Source organism: Panthera tigris, chromosome D2 (assembly GCF_018350195.1).
Source record: "Panthera tigris isolate Pti1 chromosome D2, P.tigris_Pti1_mat1.1, whole genome shotgun sequence".
Taxonomy (NCBI): domain Eukaryota; kingdom Metazoa; phylum Chordata; class Mammalia; order Carnivora; family Felidae; genus Panthera; species Panthera tigris.
The window spans coordinates 4,599,508-4,618,794 of record NC_056670.1 but is presented as its reverse complement, the minus strand read 5'-3'; the positions used below and the strand labels follow the sequence as shown (position 1 = coordinate 4,618,794).

Genomic DNA, 19,287 nt, shown 5'->3' with positions numbered 1-19,287 from the left:
TGCTGTGTTACAATTCTTCTGTCTTCTTCTTTCTTTAGAGACAGAGAGAGAGAGAGAGAGAGGGAGGGAGGGAAGGAGGGAGGGAGGGAGAAAAGTAATGTGGTATTGCAAGGTCATAGTTTAAAAATATCTTGCCTTTTCTCAAAGTCTAAAAATATCTGTGATCGACTAAGCAACCAATTACTGTACATCCCAAATGCATGTTTTCGCAGTTATTTTTAGGGGCAAGATTTAGTCACTACACATCCTGTCCACTCCAAACAACAGACAGACAGAGAGGGCAGCTAATGAGTAGGTAAGCAAATGACAATGTCTCCTTACTTTCGACTTGGCTTCCAGGACCCAAGAGGCTGCCTGGCCGTCTCCACTCTGGCGTCAAACAGTCCCCCGTGCAGTACGCCGACAATTTAAATTATTACAAGGCAATGTTACAAGTATGAACCCTGGCGCAAAATAAAGTAATTACATTCAATTAGCAGTCCCCAAAGTGATGGCCCAATACCGAGGGCTTTAGATGTTGCCTTTTGTTGACACACAGAAGCCAGGTAATGAGCCGAGCTTCAAAGGGTAAGGGGCTAGCTTTGCTGCTTAATTAGTGGGAACTAGATCAGAAAACATGGCAAAAAGGAAAAAAAAGAAAACATGCTCACAATTTTCTCTTATTGTAGGGATTCAGATAATATGTCACATTTCCCAAACAACAACAACCGAATAACCGAATACAAAAATGATCTCCTGAGGAGAATTCCACAGGAGTGAGGATGTGATTACATGTGTGGGTTTTTCTTGGGGGGGGGGCGGGGAGGATTTATATAATTTGATGTCATGTCTGCACCCCTAGTGATTTATCGTCTCCTTTTAATAAAAGCTTTTCTTGTTTGAATTTTTAAAATAATTTAAACAGAATTATATTATATTAAATAAACACTCTCTAAACCCTACTACCCTTCCCACAAATATCCTTTCGCAGAACACACTATGTTTGTTGCTCTGAAGAACATCCCCAAACTCAAACATAGCCAGAAAAGTTCCAAAAAATTAAGAAATATTGGGAAGACTAGCCTGGTTGATTACTAAAACATCGTATTTTGGTTTTATACATGTGAATTTTTTCTTTACGTAATTTATTATATGAAATAAATTCTATGAAACACAGTGGCCTTGCCTTTGTGTTTCTTCAGATGTTAGTCAATAAATGGGTTGAGGAAAACAATTAAAAACGTGGCCAACGCCTCAAAAGAAGAAAAAAATTAGCAAAGGATATAAACAGCAGCAAAGAATAAAGTTCTCAAAATACATGAGATGATTCTCAACCTTATTTATATTTACACAAAATGGAAGTTAGATAGTGTTTTTTAAAATCAGATTTGCAATCAAAAGATTTAAAATGTTTTGTGGCTTGCAGACAACCCACACACGATTAGTGGAACTGGTTCCCTCTCAATAGAGGCTATTTTGCAATACTGTCAAAATGTAAAATTGAGAAAGCCTTTGACATCTAGGGATTTTCCACATATGTATAAGACATGTGCAAAGATATTTCTTGCAGAATTATTTATAAAAATAGAAAAACAATGTAGATATATAACAAGAGAATGGTTAAATAGAGTGTATGTGGCTTATTTAAAAGCACTATGCTCAAGTATTCCAAAAAATGTAAGTGGAAGGAAAATTTCCCAGTTTTATGAGGCCAGCATTACCCTGATGCCAAAACCAGATAAAGACACCACAAAACAAACAAACAAACAAAAAAAAAAAATGAGAGAGAGAGAGAACTACAGGCCAGTATCTTTGATGAACATAGATTCAACAAAATACTAGCAAACAGAATCCAACAATATGTGAATTAAAAATTAAAAAATTAAAAAAAAAAAACATCCACCACGATCAAGTGGGATTTACTCTTGGGCTGCAAGGGTGGTTCAATATTTGCAAATCAACTGATGTGATATATCACATCAATAAAGAGAAAGGATAAAAACCATATGATCACTTCAATAGACTCAGAAAAAACATTTGATGGAGCACAACATCCACTCATGATAAAAACCCTCAACAAAGTAGGTTCAGAGGGAATATGCCTCAACAGAATAAAGGCCATATATGAAAAAGCCACAGTTAACATCATACTCAATGGGGAAAAACTGAGAGCTTTCCCTCTAAGGTCAGGAAAATGACAGGGATGTCTACTCTCAGCACTTTTATTCAACATAGTACTGGAAGTCTTAGCCACAGCAAGCAGACAATAAAAAGAAGTTAAAGCCATCCAAACTGGTAAGGAAGAAATAAAACTCTATTTGCAGATGACATGACACTCTATATAGGAAACTCTAAAGACTCCACCAAAATCTAGAACGGATAAATAAATTCGGTAAAGTTTCAGGATGCCAAACCAATGTGCAGAAATCTCTTCCACTTCTATACACTAATAATAAAGCAGCAGAAGTGGAAATTAAGAAAACAATCCCATTTACAGTTGCACCAAAACAATAAAATACCTAGGAATAAACCTAACCAAAGAGGTTAAAGACCTGTATTCTGACAACTATAAAACACTGTTGAAAGAAACTGAAGATGACACAAAGAAATGGAAAGACATTCCATGCTCATGGACTGGAAGAACAAATATTGTTAAAATGTCAATACTACCCAAAGCAATCTACACATTTAATGTAATCCCTATCAAAATAGCATTTTTCACAGAGCTGGAACAACCCTCAAATTTGTATGGAACCACAAAAGATTAGCTAAGCAATCTTGAAAAAGAAGATCAAAGCTGGAGTTATCGTAATTCTGGACTTGAAGTTATATTACCAAAGCTGTAGTGATCAAGACAGTATGGTACTGGCACCAAACCAGACACATAGATCAATGGAACAGCATAGAAAACCCAGAAATAAACCCATGATTATATGGTCAATTAGTCTTTGACAAAGCAAGAAGAATATCCAATAGGAAAAAGACAGTCTCTTCAACAAAACTGAAAATAAAAAAATAGGAAAACTGGTCAACTACCTGCAAAAGAATGAATCTGGACCACTTTATTACATCATATACAAAAATAAATTCAAAATGGATTAAGGACCTAAATGTGAGACCTGAAACCGTAAAAATCCCAGAAGAGAGCACAGGCTGTAATGTTTCCAAAACTGGCCATAGCAGCGTTTTCCTAGTTCTGTCTCCTGAGGCAAGGGAAATAGAAGCAAAAATAAACTATTGGGACTTCATCCAAATAAAACCTTCAGCACAGGGAAGGAAACAGTCACCAAAACTAAAAGACAACCTACTGAGTGGGAGAAGATACTTGCAAAGGACATACCCAACAAAGGGTTAATATCCAAATGTATAAAGAACTTATACAACCCAACACCCCCCAAAAATGAATAACTCGATTTCAAATGGGCAGAAGACACGAACAGGCATTTTTCCAAAGACGACATCCAGATGGCCAACACACATGAAAAGATGCTCAATATCACTGATGATCGGGGAAGTGCAAATCAAACTACAATGAGATACCACCTCACATCTGTCAGAATAGCTAAAGTCAAAAACATAAGAAACAACAAGTATTGCTGAGGATGTGTTCAAAAAGGAACCCCTGCACCGTTGGTAGGAAAATGCAAACTGGTATGTGCCGCCACTCTGGAAAACAGTATGGAGTTTCCTCAAAAAATTAAAAATAGAATTGCCTATTGATCTAGTAATTCCACTACTGGGCATTTACCCAAAGAATATGAAAATACTAATTCACACAGGTATACACTTTCTTGTGTTTCTTTGCGCATAATTTACAAAAGCCAAATATGGAAGCAACCCAAGTGTCCATCCATAGATGAATGGATAGAGAAGAGGTATATATACACAGTGGAATATTACTCATCCATAAGAAAGAGTGAAATCTTGCCATTTGCAACTACATGGATGGACCTAGAGGGTATCATGCTAAGTGAAACAAGTCATCAGAGAAAGACAAGTACCACATAATTTCACTCATACGTGAAGTTTCAGAAATAAAACAGATGAGCAAATGAAAGAGAGAGAGAGAGGAAAGCCAAAAAACAAACTCTTAACTGTTAAGAACACACTGATGGTCACCAGAAGGGAGGTGAGTGGGGGGATGGGTGAAATAGGTGATGGGGATGAAGGAGTGCACCTGTTGTGATGAGCACCGTGTGATGCATGGAAGTGTTGAATCACTATATTGTCCACCTGAAACCAATATAACACTGTATGCTAACTACACTGGAATTAAAATTTTAAGAGATACTAAGATAAATCAATATAGAGCATATGTACATATAGATTGGAACTGTACTAGAACCCTATGACACAGTGTTAAGCATGAGAAAGCATGATGCTTTCGGCAGTAGACTATCATTTGTGAAAAAAGCAATAATACGTATTCTTGTCTATCTCTGAAAGAACATGTAACAAAAGTGGTGGTTTTGGGAAAGAGGAAATGGTAGAGAGACATTCCACCATTTATATTTTTAATATCATATCAAGTTTACATAATTGACATGTATATAAGTAGTTGTAAGCACAAAACATTTAATATTTAATATACAGAAATATTCTAGCATAAAATTATCCTTTCAAAGGCATGGGCCAGTTTTAATAACTGCACTGTGTTAGATGTGGAATCAAAAATTAGATACAAAGAGCAGAGAGGTAAGGGGTGGGAATGGGCTACATGGGTGGAGCTGGTCAAGTTATAACCCTCTAGTGATAAATAAGTCCTGGGGATGTAATATATAGCATGGAGACTATAGTTAATAATACTGTATTGTGTTCTTAAGGTGCATTGTATACACTGCATACTTAAAAGGTATATTTTGTACTTAAAAGACAACAGTTCTTAAAAGCCCTCCTCATCAGGAGAGAAAAATGGTAACTATCCGGTGATAAAGGTTAAGTACATTTATTGCAGTGATCATTTTGCAATATATAAACATTATGTTGTACACGCGGAACAAATATTATATGTCAATGATACCTCAATTTTTAAAGAAAGGCTACTTAAGATAATAATTGCCCTGTGTGTTTATATTCCCCAAAATTTATAGACTGGAAACTCTGAAGAGTGTGAACTCTGTGAGCAATGAATGAATTGGTGATTGGGTGAACCACTTAAACCCTTTAATTAGAAAATAAGGGAAGAAATTGGTGAGTGTTTATTATAGGTATAACCTCTCTTTCCACTTTCTTCTGCCTGCTTTCTACAAACTTTACTCTGTACTGAAGAGGCAAAAAAAGGGATTAGAGAGAGATTTAAAACCATTTCTTTTAGGGGCACCTGGGTGGTTCTGTTGGTTAAGCATCTGACTTTGGCTCAGGTCATGATCTTGTGGTTTGTGAGTTCAAGCCCTGTGTCGGGCTCTCTGCTGTCAGTGCAGAGCCAGCTTCGGACTCTGTGTCTCCCTCTCTCTCTGCCCCTCCCCTGCTCCCACTCTCGTGCTCTCTCTCAAAAATAAATAAACATTAAAAAATAAAAACCATTTCCTTTATAAAGTGGACATTGCTATAAAATCCAGGACACAGTTTGTTTTTTTTTTTTTTTTGCATGAACACTAATAGGACAACAATCTAATATTCAGTTCATGACTTCCTTCCACTCATTTATGTATGGTTATTTGGGTTGACAATGCCAGAATCTTAAAAGAAATTAGTTTTGTGCCTTGAATGAGGCACTATTAAACTCACATCTTCTTATATGTCTCATAATTAAGGAAAACAGTTTTCAAGAGTTTAATCTTTTACATACTTCTTGATTTGTAAAATCACGTTTCTAGATGCTGAAAAAATGCCCATTGTCATTTTATTTTATTTATTTTTATTTTTTTATTTTAGACAGAGAGTGCAAGTGGGGGAGAGGGGCAGAGGGGGAGACAGAGAATCTTAAGCAGGCTCCACGCTCAACTCAGAGTCCAACACAGGGCTCGATCCCATGACCCTGGGATCATGACCTGAGTCAAAATCGAGTCACATGCTCAACCAACTGAGACACCCAGGTGCCCCCCAAAAATGTCCTTTATAATTTTAAATAAAATGTGTTATGTATCTAATTAATTGAGTGAGTAGTTTATATTTCATATAGATACTGATCAATTGTGTGATTTCTTCAACATGCCAAGGGAGAGAAAAAAACATTCCCAAAATGAAGGGGCTGTATCTCTCTTTGGTCCCCATCCACATTCTCTTCCCAAAACATCGGGGCAAATTGGGGGTGGCAATTAAAGAGATCCCAAACCTCTTTCCTTCCTCAACTTTACCCTCAAAAGGAAGAAGTATACTAATTTTAGATCACTGCTCCTTCTGGTATGTCTTGGGGGTCTTTATTACATAGCTTCTCCATCTTAAAGGGTTTCCATTACCTATAAGAATAATAATCCTCATACCCTTTGATCACAGAGCCCCAGATGCAGGAATCTCTTTTATCATAATAAAAGCAACAGTGCAAAGAATATGTAAATAAAATCCTCATTTAAATATTATTAAAAGTGGCAAAATCTGGAAACAACCTATATGACCAAGAACAGGGGAAAAAATGGTGGTACATTTCTATCATGAAGTATTATGGAACTGTGAAAAAGGTGTCAGATATGTATCTACAGACTCAGAGGGTTCTTTCTACATAACGTATTAAATTATTTTTTGTAATATACGTATAGTAATTCCCTTCTTACAAAAACAAACTGCAACCCCAAACGTATCATGTGAAACATGTCAGTGCATGTTTACATGACCAATGAGAATGGTGGAAGGATCCACACCAAACTACCATCCCCACTCACATAGGTGGAAACACGTAGGTAGGTTGTCTTCAGCTGCAAGTGCTAGAGATCTCAATTCAAATTTATCCTGAACCCGAGAAAAGAGAATGGAATAGAAATCTATTCTAGAAACCTGGTAGTGCTGGGGTGATTTGGAGGTCAATATCTCTCCGGCTCTGTTCTTTGATTTCTTTGGCTGCTCCCTTTGAAAGTTTTGGGCACTGCTTTTGTAATTCTTTGTCTCCTGTCCACATGCCTATGTGACTGTCTAACATCATCACTTAAACAGGGGAAGTTTGGAGAATGAAAGATGTTGCTATGAATACTCATTGCCAGACAACAGGATGCTCCCAGGGAGACTGGGGTCTATGGCCAACTTCATATGTCACAACACGCAAGGGAGGAGAGAGATGGCATTTTATGCTGACTTTACCTGAAAGGAAAAACCAATTTCTCAGAAGCCCTAAGTGAAGTCCTTCCCGAGATTCACTGGCTTGAGTTGGGTAATGTCACCATAATGATCCAAATCCTCTGGGAATGCCAAATGCTGATTGTGTTTTTGAGCTCTTCAGTCAGTACATAGATAAATTACCTTAGACCAGCGATTTTCAAAGTGCAGTTAGGGGACCTCTAGGGGCCCCTGAGACCCATTTTTCATAAAAATGAATTATTTTTGTTAACATATAATGGGTTTATCATTGCTCTTTTAAAAGGGTTAACACATATGTATTTCTTCATTTCTGTTTTAGTTTCTAAAATGGTAATTATCAACAGATATGACCCAGATGAACAAAAACTCTTTGGAAATGCATTAATTTGAGGCATGTACAGAGGATCCTGAGACCGCATGTTTGGAACCCCTTCCATAGACTCCAGGGGTTGGTTTTCTCTTGGGCGGGTAGACTACATGAAGGGGCAGTGTGGAGCCACATAAAATCAGTGTCCCGTCGGAGACGGGTCAGCGGGAATGCACGTGGGGTAGGCAGTCGGCATGGAGAATGGCCGTAAGGCAGAAATGGAGGGTGAAATCAGGGCAGTTTATCAACATTTCCTTTCTTGTTAAATTGTTCCAAAGGATCATGTGCTACTTCTGTAGTTTGGGAAAATGTACTTCATTAAAATACTTAAAAATAATAATGCTGAGTGATTTTCAGTTGTCACAGCAAAATTAAGTTGAACTTAATCTTCAACCATGACTAAGACCTCTTCCATAGCAAGGATGAAGCAAAAAAAAAACCCAAAAGAATTAACTGGATTATTATATTGCACCCCAAATCCTTATCCTAGGCATTTCAATATAATTTGGGTCAAAACTACCATTATTCCTACACGGTAATGATAATATTTACTATAGATTTAAAGTGAATTTTGCTTTCAAGTCTAAGTTGGAAAACCCAGAAATTTGGCTAGGTTCTTTCATCAAGATAAATAGTACAGTTTATTTCTAGTATTGTGTAATAGTGCTAGTTGAATATTGCTTATTTAAAATTAACAGAAATATTATTTTATTTTTATCATGTTAAATGAAGGTTTCCATCTGACACTTCCCTATTTCTAGTCTGGTTTTGAGAATAAAGTGTGGCATATGTGCCAGGAAATCTGGAAGAAAAGGTAATTAGAAACTGTTGAATGTTTTTTTCCCCATCGTTTAAGGTTGGAAATCGAGTTTTGTCAAATGCGCCTCTCATCGTTGATTAAGATATTTTTTCTCCTATATTCCACACTATTGAATCATTCTTGCTTTCCCAGTTTGAATCCTACTTCACTATTGTGTAACGTACCTTAAATACACTGCTAAACTCTTTGTTAATATTTTATCTATGTGATTTTTACATATATTTTCAAAAGTGCAGTTATTCTGTAGTTTGATCTTTAGTATGTATTTTTGTCAGATTTAGTTTCAATGTTATACTTTAAAAAAGCATTCAGGAAGTTTACTTTCTCTCTGTTCTCAAATGTATGTGTGTATATATTTTATATATATATATAATATATACACACACACACATACATATTATATTGTATATATTATTCCATATGTACTTATATGGAATAAGAGGGTTTATTTGTTTGCAAACCTATCATATAGAACTTAAGCACATGTCAGACATCATTCCGGGCATTATACAAATTCCAGGTCATTTAATACTTGTAGCAACATTATGAGGCAGGCTGCTACTATTATTCTTATTTTATAGATGAGAAATGGAGGCACAGGGGTAGTTAAGTGACTTGCCCAAGAGAACACAGTTTACGGCAGCATCAGGCAGGCTTTGACTCCAGACGGTCTGATCCCAGAGTCCAGGCTCTGACATAATTTGAACCTTTGCCTCCTTTTTGTGGTTAGATTTTAAATGTCTCCTATGATCGCTATGATTCCCTTCCCTGAATGGAAAGAATCCATTCGTGTAGCGTGCCAAATGAATGGCTGTGAGTTTCACCAAGCAAGCTGACTGAAGACCGTCAGCAAGTATCTAGTGAGCATCTCTGTGGCTCAGACCCTAATTTGGATGAGGAAGGTATAGTAGAGAACACTGCAAAAAAAGGGGGGGGATCACATCTCTACTTTCAGTAACATTCAAAGGGGGACGTAAACAGTATCATAGGTAAGGTGGTAGCAAGTGCCAAGAAAACCTAAAATAGGATAAGGGGACACTGGGTGCCAGGGGAAGGAGGTGGGCTACCTCACGTGGGGTGTCCGGGAAAATCAGAAGGAAACAATGGAAACGGCCACGAGGCTGGATATCTGGGTAGAGTGTTGCACCACCAGCGAGGGAAAGTGCTTCAGAGGGAGAGTGCTTGGAGAGTTCTAGAAAGGGTAAAGAAGACAACGTGCTGGCACAGAGTGACAGGGGAGTGTGTGCTGAAGGGTGGGATTCTGGAGCCCTGTCACACAGGGTCTGGTAAGCCATGGTGGAGACTGCTCCAGTTCATTAAGGCGGAAAGCCAGGGGAAAAGTCTGCTGAGTAGCCCACGGTGACTTACATGCACGAAGAGATCATTCTGACTGGACTGCAGCACAAGGAACGATGGGGCAGGGCTGGGGGCAGGGGGACCAGAAAGCGTTCTGCAGTCTGTGAGGAAACCATGGTTCTAACAAATGCAGAAGAGTTGGAAAAGGTGAAGTGTTTCAATTGTGGATATTTTTAGGTCGATGGGACCAGAATTCCTGCAGAGGGGATGTGAGAAGAAGGAAGAACGCAAGGGTGGCTCCAAGATTCACAGCTTCGGCGGCTGGAGGACTGACTGCAGGAGCCCTTCCTAAGTGACCGAGGCCAGAAGAGCAGCAGGTGTGAAAGGTCCCAGATGTGATTTTAGCTTCGTTAATTCTGAGATGCTGCGTTAGTTTTCTATTACTGCTGTAACAGGTTACCACAAACCTAGCAGCTTAACACACACATATGTATTATCTTATAGTTCTGCAGGTTAAAAGGCGACACGGGTCTCACTGGGCTAAAAGCAGGGGTGTGGGCAGGACCACATTCCTTCTGGGCGCTCCACAGGAATCTGTTTCCTTGACTTTTCCAGCCTCTAGAGGTTGCCCACATTCCTTGGCTCGGGGCCCCTTCCTCCCACCCCAGAGCCAGCCGACAGGGGCAAAGTCCTTCTTGTAGGGCACCTCCCTGACTTTTCTGTCTCTTCTGCTTAGAAGGACCCTTGTGATTACATTGGACCCTCTGCCTCCAGACGATCCAGGGGGATCTGCCTGCGTAAGTTCGGCTCATTAGCAACTTAGTTCCGTATGCAATCTTCATTCCCTTTGCCATGTAAGGTAACATGGGCACTTATTCTGGAAATTAGGGTGTGGACATTTGGTGGTGAGCATTATTCTTCCTACCATAGATGCCTATTTGAAAACCGAATGGAGCTACAATACACTCAGATGCCTTTTATCTTATATATCTTTATATTCTAAAAGAAATATTTTAACAAGATTGGAGTTGACTCTTTTAATAAAAATGCAGAATTACCAAATCAGCTCTTTTTATATAAATTTCAATTGTAAAGCATTTAGAATTAAAACAACTTTCTTAATAACTATTATACTGTTACAGATGTTTACACTAATGTATATAAGTGTATTGGTCATCAGTTTTGGGCTCATTGTTCACTTAATTAAGCTTTTTTAAAAAGGCACTTTTGAGGAAAAAATTATTTTGAAGCCTCTAAATAAAGCCTTTAATTCTTTGGAGTCATAAAATTGAAAGAAGTACCATGTTATTTTCTTTTAAGTGCTGTTTACCATCAAATATATATAAGTTAATCATGAAAAGGACACCAGAAAATGGCTTTATCCTTATTAAATATCAACTAGTAATATTTTGATTGCATTCTTTGTTATATATGTTTGTATATAACATATACAATATGTATATATATATAATATTTATATACATGTATATACAATATGTATATATAACATATACAAACATATAATGTATATAATATATATACACATATATAAAGACATGGATATTTATAAACATTGACACATTCACATGTGTGCATTTACCGAATGTACAGTTTTAAGCCTGCTTGATTAATCTATTAAGCACCATTTCATGTCACATTCTTGATGCCATCATTTTTAACGGTATTATAGTAACCACTTCTCATTATTGGATATTTAGATTGCTAATTTTACGTTGAATATCATTGACATAAGCAAACTTGTATTGAAATCACTGCATATATCCATCCTGTGATTGATTCTCGGGATAAACCTCTCAAAGAAAAATTGTCAGGACAAAGGATATTCATATTTTGTAAGGTTTCCAATATGAAATGAAAATCATGTTTGTCTTTGAAACCAGTGCTCTGTCAATTGTCTGTTACCATCAACTTATACAGAAGTTTTGATTAAGGACATAGACTTTGAATCTCAAATTGTGAAACTTATTGGTATATCAGGACTTGTTATTCGCATTCTAAGGGAGGGTTCGGGGATTCCTTTTCCCTTACTGTCAACAAACGTGAAACACTATTATCATATTTACATTGAGAAGAAATATTGCCACTTATTTTCCTTTGCTTTTGTTCTAAGTAACAAAAAACAAAACACAAGAAATAGTAATATTAATAAAAATCGTAATTATGTTACTGTGATTACTATTAGTAGGCAGTGTGCTAAGTGACTGTTTATGTAATCCTCACAATAAAGCTATGGCTTACATAGCTCTCATTTTACAAGGCATAGAAAAACCAAGGCATAGAAAAGCCGTACCTTAGGCCACCTGGTGAGGAAGTAGCAAAGCCAGGATTCAAATTAAGTCCGTGCAATACCAGAGTCCCATCTCCTAAAGCAAAATCCTATACTCCCTTGATCTCCCCCAGCTAGGAGCAAGGGTAGCAGTGGTAGTAATAGTATTATCATCATTCATTCATTCATTCAAAAGATTACTGAGTGCCTAATATGTGCCAGTCTCTGCCAGCTACTTGGAGATTGCAGTGAACGTAGCAAACAGAGCCACTAACCTCGCCCTGCTTAAGGTCTGTTAGGGAGGGCAATTATTCAGGTGGTAGTTACCCTACCCTAGAGCACACAGAGTGTTATATTGGGGGGATTCCAGGGTGCCACACAACTGTGTGTTCTCTGTCCTTCTAGTACTTTCTATTCACCTTTATTGACCTCGATACATTGAAAGGTGAATATTTGTGTATGTGCTGGCTTCGCCCCTTAGACATCGGGCTCCGTGAGAACTGGCATCCTATTTACTTTTATGTCCCTAGAAACGAACGTATTTCCAGAGAACATAGTAGGTGCCTAATAAATGTTTTTTGAATGATTGATTATTATAGCTTGTCTCTAATTAAGGTAAGCAATTTCTGTGTCACTCTTCTGTTACTCTCAATGATATATTATTTTAAAATGAGAATGTTAATTATGTGATTTATGCTAATCAACCTAATTTCTCAGAATTAAGAATAATGTAGTTCATTCACTCTCTCATTCAACAAATGCTTTCTTCACTTACCACACACAAAAATATTAGTTTGAATATTGCAGGAAGGACAGAAATAAATTAGGTGCTGAGCTCACATTCAGGATTTTGAGTCTAATAGAAAAGGTAAGGTAATGTCATAAACAATACTGCAGTGACCGTTCAGGAACTCTGTGTGTGTGTGTGTGTGTGTGTGTGTGTGTGTGTGTGTGTGTGTATGTGTGTATGTGTATGCTTGTTGTTACTGCTGCAAGAAGTTCTACAGCCACCCTTGGAAAGAATGACTTTATTGGAAGGAATGGGGCAGTGACTCATTCTCCTAGAAGAAGGCTGGGCTGTCTTTCAGTCCTTCCTAATGACCATCGAGCTTTGCAAATGAATCATCGGAGTGTGGAAGGAACCCTCTGGGTCGGATGATCTTTCAGGGCAAGGGAGACATAGTTTGCAGTGTGGGGGTAGGTATTGGACCCCACTTGAATTCAGAGGCTCTGATGCAGAAAGGCCTCAGAGGAGGATGGCTGTGTGGGTACCCGGATGGACTGACACGAGTGCTCAGGCCTCAGGAATCTGAACAGAAGGTGAGTCATAACCAAGCTGGTAATGGGGCAATGAAGTCACGCTCAAAGCCGCCCTCCTTCCAAAGACCAGGCTGGCCGAGGCAGGGATTCACCGTGAAGCAATAGTGATGGGCAGAGGCGGGAAGACCCCAACAGCTCAGCAGTGATGCTGGACTGGCAGCTGGTGTCAGGGGCAGACTATGATGCCAGAGTTCTTCCCAGTCAGGCCTTCAGGGGTCCAGAGCTCTGCAAAGTTTAGGAAACTTCCACCTACTTCCCCTATATGTAAATCAAAGTCAACATAACACTAAGCCGTAAAATGTAAAACTTTGTGTGTGCTAAAATCAATACCCTCTTTCTGTATTTTCAGATGAAAAAAAAAAGAAAAACATGAACCTTCTTCGTCTTGCTGATGCCCCGGTTTTGCTGGTGGGTGAGCCTTCGCCTACTTACTCTGTGTAAAGGGTAAGCATTCACTCATCCCCTCTTGAGGAGAGAACACTTGGGACCTATTTTCTGGGCCCATTTTCCTGGATGTTCTAGGTTGGCAAGTAAGCTGCTTCAAGAATAGGGTTCTGGACTTCTTTCTGGTCTAGACCTGTTCTGTGTTTCTAGAACACAGTTGTCATTTAATGTGAGAAGTGAACAGTATGGTCTTATTCATACCCTGAGCCGTGTGAAACAATCCATACTTATTACACCAAAAACATAAGAAAGGGCTAAGAACAATTTGAGAAGTTTAAATAAATTGCTAATGGGAACTTAGAGAATAGAGGTAATACCATTCATTAGGAGCCTGAAAGGATTTCTGGAGGAGGTTGTCTTTAGGCTTTAAGGGTGAAGGCAGGGCAGGGACCACAGAAGGAGGAGGCAGACAGGAGCTGTGAAGAAGGACCCGCCCTGGAGGGCCCAGACAGGCTGGAAAGACACCCATGGCTGTAGCGGCCGCACCGTTTGGAAAAGCGTGCGCTCGGGAGCCCTGTCACACCGATGGCAGGGGAGCCGCCTGCCCGCCTGCCTTCTGGCCTCTTGCTGCTGAGCTGTTCGAGTCAGAGATCCAGCACCGGCCTGGAAAGAGTCTCCCCTTCCTCCTGCAGTGTGCCCCACACCCAGGGGCTCCCCACAGAGCACTGCGCCAGCTGGCCAAGGAGAGGGGGATTACGGGGCAAAGAAGGGTGGGTTTGGAGAAAAGCAGCAACAGATTGATCACTGGCACAATGGCTGAGGCTGTGTATATATCTCAGAATGATGGGAAAAGTACCTTATGTTCTAGTTCAGGTGGTAAAGTGTCAGAATAAAAGTTATCTGAGGAAAATGGAGAATCTGCTTTCCAATGACCTCCTCAAGGTGTAGCCTGTCTGTACCTACAGCCCCTTGTGTGGCAGCCTCTAGGGTTTCCCCACAGGGCTTCCACCATTACAGTGTATGTTACTTAGTTATATTCTAGACTGCTTAGTTGTAGTCTAAGTTATAGCTTATATTGCTTACATTTATATTGCTTAGCTATATTTTATGTTACTTATATGTTAGTTATATTCTATTACTTAGTTATATCTTATATTACTTACTTTTGTCTTATATTACTTAGTTATATTCTATATTGCTTATATTCTATATTGCTTAGTTGTATTTTATATTGCTTAGTTATATTTTATATTACTTGGTTATATTTCATGTTACTTGGTTATATTTCATGTTCCATAGTTATATTTTATGTTAGTTATGTCAGTTATATCCTAGATTACTTAGTTATACCTTATATTGCTTAGTTGTATCTTATATTACTTAGTTATGTCTTATATTACTTAATTATATCTTCTATTACTTAGTTATATTGTTTAGTTGTATTCTATATTGCTTAGTTATATTTTGTATTGCTTGGTTATATTTTATAATGCTTGGTTATATTTCATGTTACTTGGATAATTATATTTCACATTACATAGTTATATTTTATGTTACTTAGTTATATTATATGTTAGTTATATCCTAGATTGCCTAGTTATATCTTATATTGCTTAGTTATATTCTATCTTACTTAGTTATATTTTATATTATTCAGTTATATTTTACTGGCTTGACAAACTGCCCTTCACTTATACCAGTTAAACCCTGTTTCCGCAGACGAATATACCTGATACATTGCACCCACCAACCTGCATCTGCTCTGTTCTCACTCTGAAATCCGCACAGTATTTGGCTTATGGTCCTCATGACTTTTTATTTTAATTGAATTGGATCCAAGTGAAAAGTAGGCGATGAAAACCACAGTCTTTGCCGTCAGACCGGAGGGCAGATGCCAGAGGTGTCACTTAAGTTTGCTGTGACCCTGAGCACATTACTTAATCTTTCTTAGGCACAGCATTCCGGTCCCTGGAACGAGGATTTAAAAACCAAAGAACCTATCTGGTATGGTTTCTGTGAGGATTAAACGAGACTGCGCAGGAAACATTTAGGTTGGCACCTAGTTAGTAATTCCTCAACAAATGGCAGCTCTTATTAATAGAGGGCACTTCAAGTTTCACTGAGTCTTAAAATGAATGGAAAGGCAACAGATTTTTGGTGTGGTCTTCAAGCCCTGCTTTCCTAAGTAAGATTTCAGAAAATGAAAGAGCAAAAAACACAAGGGTCTCACAGCGAGAGCTGAGTTCTTGACGAGTGACTAGTAAAACTAGGAAGTTCATTCCACAGGGGTAATAACAACAGGGAGTTTAAAAAGGAATAATCTGATAGAGTTTGCGTTTCATCAGACTGTGTTAGAGGCCGAATCTGTTTTACTGTCTCATTTATGTGACAGATGGTGTGACAACTTACTGAACTGATAAATAGTTTTCAGGTATTTAATCAGAGGGCAATCATCTTACTGTATTTCCCCTCGCCTAATTCGAAACAGATCCAGCCCTTTGTCCGGAATGTTTCCTGTATGCGTCCTGCCAGTCAGCGGGCCGGGCTGTCGCCGTCAGACTGTGTGTCTACAGCAGACTCCTGGAGAAACAGCATGCTTATGTCACGAGCCACGTCTGTCATGGCAGGATCCATGTTTCTCCTCAGGTTAATCATATCTGATGCAGGCACCAGGGCTCCCCCCCTTAAAAGCAAGGATACCAGCTTGGGAAGAGGTGCCTTGAAGATCAAAACCAGGTCTGCGGCAGTGACATATGGGTTTGTGAATCGGGAATGGCAGCGTCAAATCTCTCCTGAAGCGAGGAGACGGCCGTTGGCTGGCAGAAACGGAGCATGGGGCATTGCTGGCTCCAATGAGGGAGACACGATTTGCAAAGCGGCCATGTTCACGGGCGGTGTTCTGTGAAGTCCTGTACAGAACGCTAGAAAAATCATCGAGGAAGGAACAGGTGACGTGTGAGATACAAGCAGGTCTGTAAGTTCGGAGACAAGAGCAGAAAAGAGTTGCCTCTTCCCACCTTTCACTTTGAGGAGAGATGGTTTTGCTCTGGACGGGCTGGGTGGTTTTTGTTTCTATTAAGGATAACAAGGGAGCAGGAGCTAAGAACTGAGATTCAAACCTGGTAAGATGATGATGGTGATGATAATAATAATAATAATAATAATAATAATCACTATGTTCATTTAGGGACCTTAAAATAATTATTGTTTAGAGGCTCTAATAATAACAACAAAATAGTAACATATTACTTAACATTTATTGGTACTTATTATGTGCTAGTCAGTCTCTCTTAATCCATTTAATCCTCATTTAAAACCATGCTAGAACTTTTCACCACTCAATTATTCCTTGACAAACTGAACGCTTATTTAGCCCGCACTCTGTGACACACGGTTCTAGCTATTTCTCACAACAATAAGAGGCAGGTGCGGTCATCCTCTTGCAGACACTCAGAGAGGGTAAGTGGTTTCCCGAAGCCATCCGGCTAGTGGCCGGCAGGACCTTCGAATTCATATCCAGCTCATAATTTTTCCTTCATCCCAGACTACCTCTCAACCCACGCCCCCCACCCCCCAACCCGATGTTTCAGCGTATATCAGTACAGGAGCCCTTGGGGAAGTCCCCAAGCTCACTGTCCCCTCGTTTGTGTCATTATCCTTTGTGCTGAGAAGTTAAATGAGAGATGACATCAAATTCCTCAGATGACACATAAGTACATTCCACTTGAATCATGCCCAGTGTGTTTCTCTTTATACTGGAACCTCAATAATATAGTAATCCAGTCATTCGTTTTCATCAGGATTTAAGTAACATACAGTCCACAACTACGTGTGTGGTGAACGTAGTATAGTGTTGTCAAATCAAAATGTTGTACACTTGAAACTAGTGTAACACTGTATGTCTGTACTTCACTTTTATAGACATACATATATACATACATCTGTATACACACACACACACACACACACACACACACACACAGATACACACACGCACAGCTAGATATAAAAATAGCACTAAGAATCATGGCTTTGGATCTGTTCGTGTTTCCCTAAAGCACAAGCTTTCCCTGCCTGTGGGGTCAACAAACATCTTCCTATCTAAGGGCTGAGGAATGGAAGGTACAGATAACCTAACAGGAACCATACTTAGGGAGTCTTGAACAGCCCCTATGTTACAGTCATTTCCTTTATGTCACTGGGGAAATTCAAAATAGAAGTTCATTGTGGTTTCAGATATTCATCAAGGATGTGCTTATAGAAAAACCTATCTGGTGTAGTAAAATTAGGATCATACAATCTTTCTGATCATTTCATGCCTGTCACTGAAATGTATTTTGTGGAAAGTCTGATGAAATCAGCCACAACTTTTTTAAAGAAACAATCCCATCTACGGTTTAGACTATGTATGTTTAGACATGTGTAACAGTGAAAGTGAATTAGAAAGTACTTGGTAAACTTTATTGTTTTCTCCCATAACTATGTCTATAAGCAAACTAAATTCAATGACCTCTTTTACTAAACTCTTCCAGAATTCTATTGGTTTCGTATTTACATCCATTCTTCTTTCATTAAATAAATGAATGTATAATCACGATTTATGGTTATACTCTGTTTTGCCTTCAGAAGGAAAATGAGGCATGTATACATTCTGATGGGAAGTGAAAAAAGAAAAATAAACCGATGAGGTGATATGTATAATAAAGAGCAAAAATGTGTAAAAAAATTTAAGGTGAAACCAAAATTAAGATTAAGATACCAGTCGCATGCCATGAGGTCCTAAGTGGATGATAAAGATGGGCCATAAATTTAGTTTTGAACTTCCTGGTGGCCAAAGCAAAAAAGACATATTATCATTAGTTTATTCATTCAAGGAAAATAAACTAATCTGCTAGTATTTGCTAGGTGTCCTTGAGGGCATTATAATCTTCCAAAGATTATAATGCATTATTCAAGAGATGCACATCTTTTCCTAATGTTAAGAGCTAAGGGAAAGTCCTCTTGTGGATCCTTATAAAACAAGTCTAGTTGATTTTTCTATTGTGCAATGACAAATAATTGCAGTGAGTCGATGAAGCGGTGGTAATGATGTATACAAAGTACAGAGGGAAGGCAGGAGAAGGACATGTGAGTCAGCCTGAAGAAATGAGAGTCCTGATGACTAGTTAGCATTTAGGTCATTCTTGAGAACTGATGAATTACCCAGCAGAGCTTTCTGGTATTCCAAGCTTGCAAAGAGGACAAGTACACAGGGATGTATACATGCCAATGAATGTTCAGGGCTTCCTAGTAGTTCAGGTTTGCATTTGGGTAAATTTTGAGCAACAGATAATGATGGATGGGGAAGCAGGAAGTCAGATCATTAAGTGCCTTGAGTGTCTCCCAAAATAAGTAAAACTTGGTTTGCTGCAAATGAGAGCTATTGAAGAGTGACAGTCAGATCTGTAAGTTAGAGAGGATAGAGGGGGGGAAAAAGTGCTGAGAAAGTTGGGGAAAGGTTGCCTCCTGAAAGGAAGAAAAAGGAAGTAGTGTAACAGCCAGGGTCAGAGGCGGTTATGTAGGCCTTGGCCTGTGGAGGTCAATCACAGAACAAGAATGATAAGAGTA

At 38.8% G+C, this 19,287-nt stretch overlaps 3 long non-coding RNA genes across 3 annotated transcripts in view; 2 read left to right on the top strand and 1 right to left on the bottom strand.

Moving 5' to 3' along the window:
- Positions 1 to 5,208, top strand: part of LOC122231698 — a 38,145-nt gene extending 32,937 nt beyond the window's left edge. Inside the window, exon 3 of the long non-coding RNA XR_006208921.1 lies at positions 5,070 to 5,208. This is a non-coding gene — a long non-coding RNA (uncharacterized LOC122231698). The remainder of the gene's footprint in view (positions 1 to 5,069) is intronic.
- LOC122231694 overlaps positions 1 to 19,287 on the bottom strand; it is a 43,458-nt gene that overhangs the window by 13,805 nt on the left and 10,366 nt on the right. The gene's annotated exons all lie outside the window — the stretch shown is intronic.
- LOC102966340 lies at positions 10,247 to 16,767 on the top strand. Its single transcript, XR_006208922.1, has 3 exons — positions 10,247 to 10,486; positions 13,646 to 13,740; positions 16,169 to 16,767. It is a non-coding gene; the product is annotated as an uncharacterized LOC102966340 (long non-coding RNA).